This window comes from Arachis stenosperma, chromosome 1 (assembly GCF_014773155.1).
Source record: "Arachis stenosperma cultivar V10309 chromosome 1, arast.V10309.gnm1.PFL2, whole genome shotgun sequence".
NCBI lineage: Eukaryota > Viridiplantae > Streptophyta > Magnoliopsida > Fabales > Fabaceae > Arachis > Arachis stenosperma.
In genome coordinates, this window is record NC_080377.1 from 55,409,762 (window position 1) to 55,419,602 (window position 9,841).

The 9,841-nt window shown below is 28.0% G+C and overlaps 2 long non-coding RNA genes across 8 annotated transcripts; both read right to left on the minus strand.

Moving 5' to 3' along the window:
• Positions 1–507: 507 nt before the first annotated feature.
• On the minus strand, positions 508–4,330 carry LOC130945595 (uncharacterized). Of its 7 annotated transcripts, none has more exons than XR_009072200.1 (7): positions 4,017–4,330; positions 3,601–3,647; positions 2,150–2,227; positions 1,394–1,490; positions 1,109–1,161; positions 876–970; positions 508–794 (listed from the first exon to the last, which is right to left on the minus strand). It is a non-coding gene; the product is annotated as an uncharacterized LOC130945595 (long non-coding RNA). The 7 variants fall into 7 exon arrangements; XR_009072206.1 differs by having other exon boundaries at positions 2,150–2,238; XR_009072202.1 differs by lacking the exon at positions 3,601–3,647.
• A 1,264-nt stretch (positions 4,331–5,594) lies between these two features.
• LOC130968100 (uncharacterized) lies at positions 5,595–6,944 on the minus strand. The gene is made up of 3 exons (XR_009081517.1): positions 6,701–6,944; positions 6,342–6,391; positions 5,595–5,891 (listed from the first exon to the last, which is right to left on the minus strand). It is a non-coding gene; the product is annotated as an uncharacterized LOC130968100 (long non-coding RNA).
• Between the last annotated feature and the right edge of the window lie 2,897 nt (positions 6,945–9,841).

Sequence of the window (9,841 nt, forward strand, 5' to 3'; positions counted from 1 at the left end):
CTGTAATTACAGACGAAAATACGTCGAAAAATCCGTCGAAAAGTTCGTCGGCTTTGGGAAATGGATGGAGAATTTACAGAGAAAAAATCCGTCGGTAACTGGTAAAAATTCGTCGGTAATTTTCCGACAGAAAAAAATCCGTCAATAAATAATTTCCGATGAGGCTTTTACAGAAGGACAAAATTCATTGGTAATTCTGTCGATAATCAAAAATCCGTCTGTAATATATACCAAATATGTCTATAAATCTGTCTGTATTAAGTCATTTTCTAATTGTGGATATTTTATGTAATAATTAGAAAAATGTTATCATAGATATTTTTTATAACACTTCAAAAAATGTTACCATAGATATTTTTTGTAATACTTAAAAAATATTACAAAAGATCTTTTGTAACATTTTTTTAGTTATATTATACTATTTTTTATTTTTTATTTTATATTAAACATAATATAAATATACTAAATTAATTACTATAACATGAAATATTTTATTAAATTCACAAATTTACAAAATGAAATTTTTATAACCTTTTTCATTAATCAATAATCATTGTACAAATTTGCTTCGTGATGCAAATAAAATGAAAAAAGAAAAAATACTTATAGCACTTAAACTCTATAAACATTCCATATAAAAAAGAAAAGAAAAAGTGATACTATGTACATAAAAATCGTAATCCTTATACTAATCCTAGAAAAATGTATTTATCTGCTTGACTAACTCATCGCTGTGATGACTTATTACCATTTCCTTAAACCAATCAACCAAGTTCATCTTCAACCAAGTTCATCTGATGCACGTCAAACAAAAAAGCAATAAGAACTCATAGTGGGCAGAAATAAAATCTGAAGAAAAATAATCATGAAATCACCTCTGCAGGTGGTCTGGAATTCCAAGTAAAGTTTCCACCTTCATAGACTGAGCAATAATTACAAGCAGCCAAAACTCCAACACAAGGACAACTCACTATAACACCAAATCAAAGGAACAGCAAGGGTTTTAGCAAATCAATCAAACAATAATAATAATACCAATAATTGAAAAAGAAAGAATCCATCTTTAATTAATCTTCATTTAAAAGGACAAAAGGGGTTTACAGCTTACCTTAATCTTCAACTATGGCTGCATCCACAACAAATTATCACTAGTGCATGTTCCTGCAATGGGGGAAACAAATCATTTGGGGATCTCAATGGAAAGAACATGATAGAATGAAACATTAACAAGAATAAAATAAAAATACACTCACAATGGGATAAAAAAGAAAACTAGAAAAACAAATATGAAGCAAATGATGAGTAAAGGAACATGTGCATATGGTGTGTGTGTATGAGAGAGATAGAGAGAGTGAGAGTGAGAGTGAAGAGAGGCACTGATTCTCATTCTCACCCTTTCAACTTCCAGTTTTTTTCTTTTTTATTCTGCTTCTTCACCTTTCACTTAACAGCATCATTTGTCTTATTGTTGTTGTACTTTGAGGAAGCTCCTAAAATCATAAAAAGCCAATGTTGTTGTTGTTGTTGTTGTTTAGGGTCTTCTTTTGGGTTTTTTTTTTTTTTTAAAGAAAGTGTTCAACACAATAAAGTGGAGCTTATTACAAGAGCTAAAAATAAACCAAAGAAAGACAAAAGTCTAACAATAAATTAAGGCCACTTTATCATTCAAGAATGTATCTCCAGTAAAAATAGCAGGGTTCTCGTTCTCTTTGCCAGTCACATAATAACTTATGTGACTTTTGGTGTGACTGAGCAATTCAGGAAATTAAAAATAATAATTTTATTATAGTTAAATAAAAGAGAAATGCGTAGTCAGAAAGGAAGAAGGGTTCAATCACTAGAAAAATCAAGAAACAATAGCATGCATGATGCATCTAATAATAAGTAATAACAATTACACAAAGTTAAGCTTCCTTGGTGACTTTTGCTAAGTAAAAATATTATATTAGTGTTACAAACACATAAACAGAGCTAGGAAACTATAACCCTGTATTAAAAACCTTGAAATATTTACACAATTATTTTGTAGATGAGATCAGCTCTCAAATTAATACCATTAAAGAACATACAAATGCAATTTTATTTTGTCCTAATAAAAGAAGAAAGAAAATAAGAAATAAAAATAGAATCATAGAAATTAGAAACTAACAGCTGAAGAGCTTATAGAAACTTGTTGTGTTCTTCATCAGTCCAGCTCTCTCTTAACTTGGTAATTCAGAAACAGAATCTGTGTAAAATCTAAAACTTATGTGACAAAAATTGGAAGGAGTAACCGAAATTAAATAGGTTGAGTAAATATTAGATAATAACTTTATCAATTAATCTGGATGTAGTAATAATTTTTGTTAGTTACAAGAAGCTGCAAGCATGGAATGAATGATTTTGATTTTGAGTGTAGAGTTGTAAAGAAGAGGTAAGGTGAGTGCACAGGACATGCTTGATGAATTGATCACTCAAACATTGCAGAATGCAGAGTATCAAAGTGAATAATAGGGAACAATAAGTACCATCAATTTAGAAACCAACATAAATATACAAAGTTGAAAAGAACATGACAAAATAGTCCAAATATAGGTTCACGGGTCACTACACTATTAACCTCTTTCTAGTAAAATATAAGAGTGTAAATCCCACTAGCTACATGCCAACAATTCATTTCATACTATTATATTTCAACAATATTATTTCTTTATTGGAATTCATTTATCTTTAAATTTTTGTACTCTCAAGTCTAAATCTCCATCTATATTTCATTATTCTCATCACAGAAACTAAAGCATTATTTATCAGTTTAGCTTGGCTGCAAAACATAATTGCTATAACAAAAAAAATTTATTAGCTTTCTATTATTACCTTCTGAAAGGTAGCTTAAAATAATGACTATGAGCAAACTGTGGCACATATCTAATTAGCTCAACTGTTCACATTATTTGTGTATAGCAACAGGTTTAATTACTTTATCATTCATTCACCTTCATGGACTCAGCTCCTTAATATTTGAAATTTTTTTTTTGAAAAATTGAAAGAACAAGATAGACATTCTGATCCACTCATACTAATTAATCAAGTCTTATAGAATTATGCAAAGATTGGTTAACAAAAATAGAAATGGAAAATTGGAAGGAAAAAAAAGTTAACAAAGAGGCAAACCCGATTAAGAGTGATATTGAATTGTCCAATTTTAAAGAACTATATATGAGTCCTTCTTTGCCAAGAGCAATCAAATTGAGGATTTAAGATTACACAGATTCCAGTTCTATTTGTCAAAATATTCAAACAAAACTAAAGAGGTAAAAGAAGAGAAAACATAACTAGAGTCTACTAAAATTAAAAAAACAGAACTCATCGCAGCAGTACACCAGAAAAATTGTGTAAATACAAACAATAAATTCAGAAGGATTTGAATAACAACAGAAGCAGCTTTAAACAAGAATAATTAATTGATCTCAAACAAGAACAGAAAGACATTTGTTAGAATGGAAAAATATAACAAAAAGATATATTTTCTTTCTTTCACATTCCAGTAAAGAAAATACCTAATCTGATATTTTTCAAGGGGAAAAATTGAAAATAAATTAGAAAAAGAGTGAGAGACCATACCTTATCACTGTTTGACAGCAAGTCCACCATGTTTGATTTCATTTGAACTAGAATTGTTATCATAAAATATTTTTTAAATCTTCTTATTTTGTATCAAATTAATTACTACTCTATACAACAATTTCATCTAGAATCAATATATGAGTTTTTCCAATTGACAATATCAAACAAAACAGAAATTAGAAATTAGAATCCTAGCTTAGTAAGAAAAAACAACTAGAAAACAGAGGATATGAAAACCTAATAATGTATGGTTTTTAACTTAATAAGCAAATAAACATGTTTCGAGATCGATAAATGAAAACCTAAAATTCAAAACCTAACTACTAAATAACCAATTAAAAACTTAAATCAACTAATAATTATACATCAAATTAATTATTACGTAGAGATTAAACAAGAGAACTGGAACTTACTAGGCCGTGGGACGAGCAGACGATGAAACCGGCGAGAAGACGGCGGTGCAGGCGAGAAGACGACGGCGCGAGAGGATGAACCAGAGGCGAGACAACGCGAGCTGGAGTGAGAGTGAGAACATCGGATTGTGGTTTCGATTTGCGAACCGTGAGATCGAAGAGGCGAAACGAGAGTTCGAAGAGGCGGAGCGAGAGTTCGAAGAGGAGGAGCAAGAGGTAGTTTCACAGCTTCGAGAGTGGGAATGAGAACGACATTCATACGCGTGAAATCGGAGGAAAATGAAGAGAACCCAGCTTCCAGATTCTAGGTTTTATGAAATTTGGTAACATTTGTATATTTTTACCTTTTTTTAAAAGTAAAAATGATATCTCCTAACATTTATTTTACAAATGTTACTAAAAGTATAATTTTATTAGTATAGTTAACATTTTAAAAAATGTTAAATAAAAAGTGTTAGTAAATATCTAAATTCTAGTAATAATTACTAAAATAGTGCTCAAAAATTTATATTACTAACAAAAATCATTTCAAAAAATCCAAACTACAAATTTTGATACGATTTTTTTCAGACATTATTAAAGAAATAAGACATTTTCATCTTTAAATTTTGATAAGTTTTATGCTAAGTAATTTTTTTAAAAAATTTTATTGTAAATGAACAAATTGTTTTGACAAATAAAAAAAAATAGAAAAATTATTATAAAAAATCATTAGCGAGATCTAATTATTAAAAAGGATTGTTAGTACAAAAATATTTAAAAAATTAATTTTATAATATTTAGAGAGAAAAATCAAATCTCTTTTTAAATAGACAGATATATTTTTAAGTGATTTTTTCATTTATTTCTTCCTTACAAATCTTTCTGTGTTTAATAAATTAAATTCTACAATTTTGCATTAATTTTGTGATCCTACACTAATATTCTGTAATTCTAATGAATAATTGTGCCTTAGCAGAAATTAGACAACTCTAATATTTTTATATTGGGAACCATTTATATAAAGATATCAAAATATCTTTTTTTTAAGATGTTTTTTAATAATTAAAATTTAACACATATAATTGATTAAATTGTGTTATTTTTATTAAAATTAGACACAATAAATTAGTTTAGCCAAAAAACTAATAAATTAATTTTAAACCGGTCTAAATTAATATTTTTTTGATAAAAAATAACTATAATATCTCTATTATAAAAAATAACTAAAATATCCCTATTATATATATATATATATATATATATATATATATATATATATTAATTTTAAAAATTTTAAATCCTAACGAAGGCAGAGAAAAAAAGGACTAGAATTTAAAATTCTCAAAATTAATATATATAATAGGAGTATTTTAGTCATTTTTTATAATAAGTATATTTTAGTCATTTTCTATAAAAAATAATATTAATTTAGGCTAGTTCAAAATTTGGTTCACCATTTTTCAATTAAATTAATTTGTCTGGCCTAATTTTAAAAAAAAATTAACAAGTTTAATTAATTATACATATTAAATTTTAATTATTAAAAAATATCTTTAAAAAAAGACGTTTTAGACGTCTTTATTTGAGGGACTCCATTCTATATTACTATTCCTTACGCTTTGTTGTACAATTACATTATTGTAAAAAATAAGAAATGTCATTTAAGTACAAATACATTGCAAAAAGTGCTAGAGTTATCACGAGGTTTTGTGTGGTTTCGTCTTCTCTACTTGTAGCTTCCTCTTTGCTTTCACAAGTTTGCAAATGACATACAGACCTTTGATAAGATGGAAGCTTAGCAGATTCATACAAGTAGATGATGTTGGTAATCTTCAACTTATTCAAGTAGCAGATTCAACACATAATTACCAAAGAGCTTATATTGTGTACCTGCTGATGAAACCAACTTGAAGTATTAGAGGCTGTAGTTATGGGGGTTGGAATTTTGCAGAATCATGGGAAGAGATCATAGTAACATAATCAAAAAAGAAAAAACAAGCCACAAATCCTAACATGGAAGATCAAATACCAATTATTATTGCATCTATACTTGGTAGCTTTCATTATTCCTAATAAGCCTAAACATTTTCATTCTCGGCCCCATTATATCGTACATACTATGCAATCACGGAGCCTCCATTGATGCAACTAAACTTTTCTTTATGATTATTAGTTTCTTCTTCTTTCAAGTCGCTTTATGATGATTAGTTGAACTTGAAAGAAATGAAGATTAATAAAATGGACATTGCCTGAGAGAAGAAAGCCTGAAAATTAAAAAATGTGTGTTTATGAGGTGATGGTGATGATCATTCAATTCATGAGGCCTGAAGGTAGAGTAGATACCATTCAAGTTTGGTGGCAATGAGAATGTAGCTTTCTCATATGGTGTGAGCCTGAAAATTAAATTGAAGCGTATACATCATGTATGGTTGTGAACTAAAAACTTTAATCAAAACAAAAGAGTATGAGCTAATTGATCACAAATTAACTCTAATTAGCATCAATTATCACAAATTAAAGAACAAATACAATATTCTAAAATTCTAACCCACCCTCCAAGAGGTTTCAACCAATTTCATCATAATCATTCTATCATCAGACAATCACAATCAAATATAATCTTCCAATAAAATTCTCATAATTGCATAACCTAGAGATAAGTAAAATAGAGGAAAAGGACAACAGTTGAGGCAAAACATCACCGGATAGGATCAGTAGCAAAATGGCACCAGAGGTGTAGCTCAAGAGAGAAAACAATTCCTACGGCTACAACAAGGGTTTTGATCTGGCGATTTAACTCAATGTAATAGCATCAACAATGGACACAGTGGAAGAAGAGCCCAACAGTGGCAAAGATAGAATAGAGCCACCTAACATTGGCAAAGGCATCGGTGCATATGAAGATAAAACCGACGATAGAGATGAAGAAGAAGAAGATGCCGAAAAAAAAAAAGAAGAGGAAGCACAATGATAATGAGAATGTTGGAGAAGAAAAAAATAGGGAGCAAAAAACATGAAAAGGAGAAAAAAATAATAGGATAATTTTGTTATTTTAAGTCTTATTATTTAGTCATTTTTTATAAATATCAAATAAGTTAATTCATTTTAATAATTTTTATATAAAAGAATTTTTTAATAATTAAATATTTTTAATAATTCTTGAAAATAAAATTTTTTTAAAAAAATTAGAAATCAAATTTTGGTTTGATTTTTTGTGTTTATTATACTCTAAATAGTTATTCAAATGTTTCTATAAAAATTTGCATCACATGTACAAATTATTTGCTAAATACAAAAAAGTTTTTATCACTTATAAAAAATAATATTTATTAATTATTTTATTACATTTTTAAATTATTCAAGGATTTATTTGTCATTCATATTTTTAATTATTATTTTTCAGCACATAAACTTTCAATTAAAATTTTAATAATTCACCCCATAGAAAATTTTATTAAAATCATCTAACGATCATGGTGAGGGAAGTAGTTTATAATATTAACATCTAGTACACTACAAGAGGATACTGGATATGGCGGCGATTTTTTTTATAATTAGTGACGATTTTAAACTGCAACAAAATAAAATACAGTTAATTTAGTGAACTACTTTGGTTATGGGCATGAGAAAGTGATTTTGCAGCGGTTTTCAGCAACCGCTGGTATAACCGTTTCTAAATCAGTATTTTGCGGCAACTAATTTACCGGCGGATACGAACCGCCGCAATGTTATTATGTTTTTTCTTTTTTAATTTAAGATAATTTTCAGCAGTTATACAACCGCCGCTAATTTCAACTCATATTTAAAAACAAAATTTGGATTTTCCTTTTAAAAGATGTCGATTTTTTTTCTTTTGTTAAATTTTAAAGATATATTTTTTGGCTTTTTTAAGATTTTTTAATACCATAAATCTTAATATTTTTCATCTATTGAATCTAAACTTGTGGCAAAAATAACAAAATTAATTGGAAAACAAAATCAACATAGTAAATCTCTTGCTAAGAATTGCATAGTCAAAATCAAAAATATGTTTGCTTCAAACCAAAATAAGTCTAATCTTAGGATTCTATTTTTTAACTCTGTTTTTACACGGAATTCATCCAGCAGCGATGTCTGGTGGTAGCTCCTCACCCTGCCGTTGAAATAGATATCTCAGAGCACTCTCCATCACCTGTCTCTTTTACTTCTCTGCTGCTGTTTCATCCTCCATCGCCTTCCTTTTCAACTTCTTAGCTTCCAACTCTGCCTATAGTTCAAGCAGCTTCCTTTGGGTCTTTCTATAGTTCAAGCAGCTTCCAACTCTGCCTATAGTTCTCAGCTTCTTCTTTTCCGAGAACTTGAGCAATCACATTATTGTGAGAAACACTCTAGAAGACTCATCATGTTACTCAATCTCCTCAAGTCTTTTTTACAGACATAAATTAGCAAAAATAATCATTTTTTATTGGTCTATCTTATGTCAAGAACATGCCAAACAAGATGATTAACTGCATGACTTTCATCACAATAAAATAACATTCAACCACTACAACTCTATAAGTATATTAATGAGTCAACAACTTATACTCTCATATTAATAAAGGGATCTATTTTAAAAAATAAAAAGGTAAAACACAATAAATTAAAAAATTAACCTATGTGAGATCATAATGTTATCGATCAATTATAATAAGTAGAACTTGCACCAATTGCTCTTGCTTCATCATTGATATAGGTGTCATTTTTTTTGTATACTGTGATCCATAACTCTCCTCTATCGACTCTCCTCTCTTGTTGTTCTAACTATAATAACAAAGTTTATACCATTACAGTATTTCACACAATTAAAAAAATGTAGACATAGAGATAGTCCAAAGAGTGAATAAAAAGTAAAGTACCTCTTCTTCCTTCTGCCTTGCGAAGCTTTTCGAACTGCCAGTGTGGATATATAGTTGTTTTAATATGATCGATTTGTCGCGTTTTTTCTACACCTTTTCTATTGGTCCATCAGGATAAAGGACGATTAGAAACTGATTTAAAAAGACTCAATACAAGATAAATAATATTATTATGTTACAAATGATATACTAGATTACCTACAAAGTGATAAGTGTTATTATATAGAAGACAAAACTAAAAGACAAAACTGGAAGAATCCAATATATAATAAAAAAGTGGAGAATGATCTAGTATTTACCTCATACATCTTTCTAATCAACTTTATCAAAATCGCTCTATGAATATAATCAATCATATATAGTTGATGGCAGAAATATGCAAAGATATACATATTAATTAATTAATGATGTTATTGAATGTTGAATGTCTGTAATTTATGATATAAAATTTTATACTCTTGAATATTAAATTTAAATTTCTATATTTTTGCTAAGGTTACATTTTATACTTTTGAATATTAAAATTATTACTGATAGAAAAAATTGCTGATTTCAAAGCCAAAATATGAAAAGAGAAAGAAAATTTTCCTTAAAAAATGAAAAAGAAACAGGAGTAAATAAAGTTAGAGTTAAAAAATAATTAAAACAAAAAAAATATAAGTAAAGGATCATAATGAATAAAGAATAGAATCTTTAAATTGTATGTTCGGCTCTTTATTTATTAACTCAAAAAAAATTGAAAAATTAAATATCTTCTGTTATGTTTATTTTAAAATAGTTTAAACGTATATAAAGAAATTAATCCTTTTTATTTTTCTATAGATTAAAAAGTCACGATAATAAAATTTTATTTGAATTGAATACAAGATTTGAGGTTCAATGTCATGTAAACCCCCTTTTAAGTTTATTTTTCCTAGCTTCTACTTTCATAGAGGATTTATATGAAACAAAAAATTGGAGTTCCAG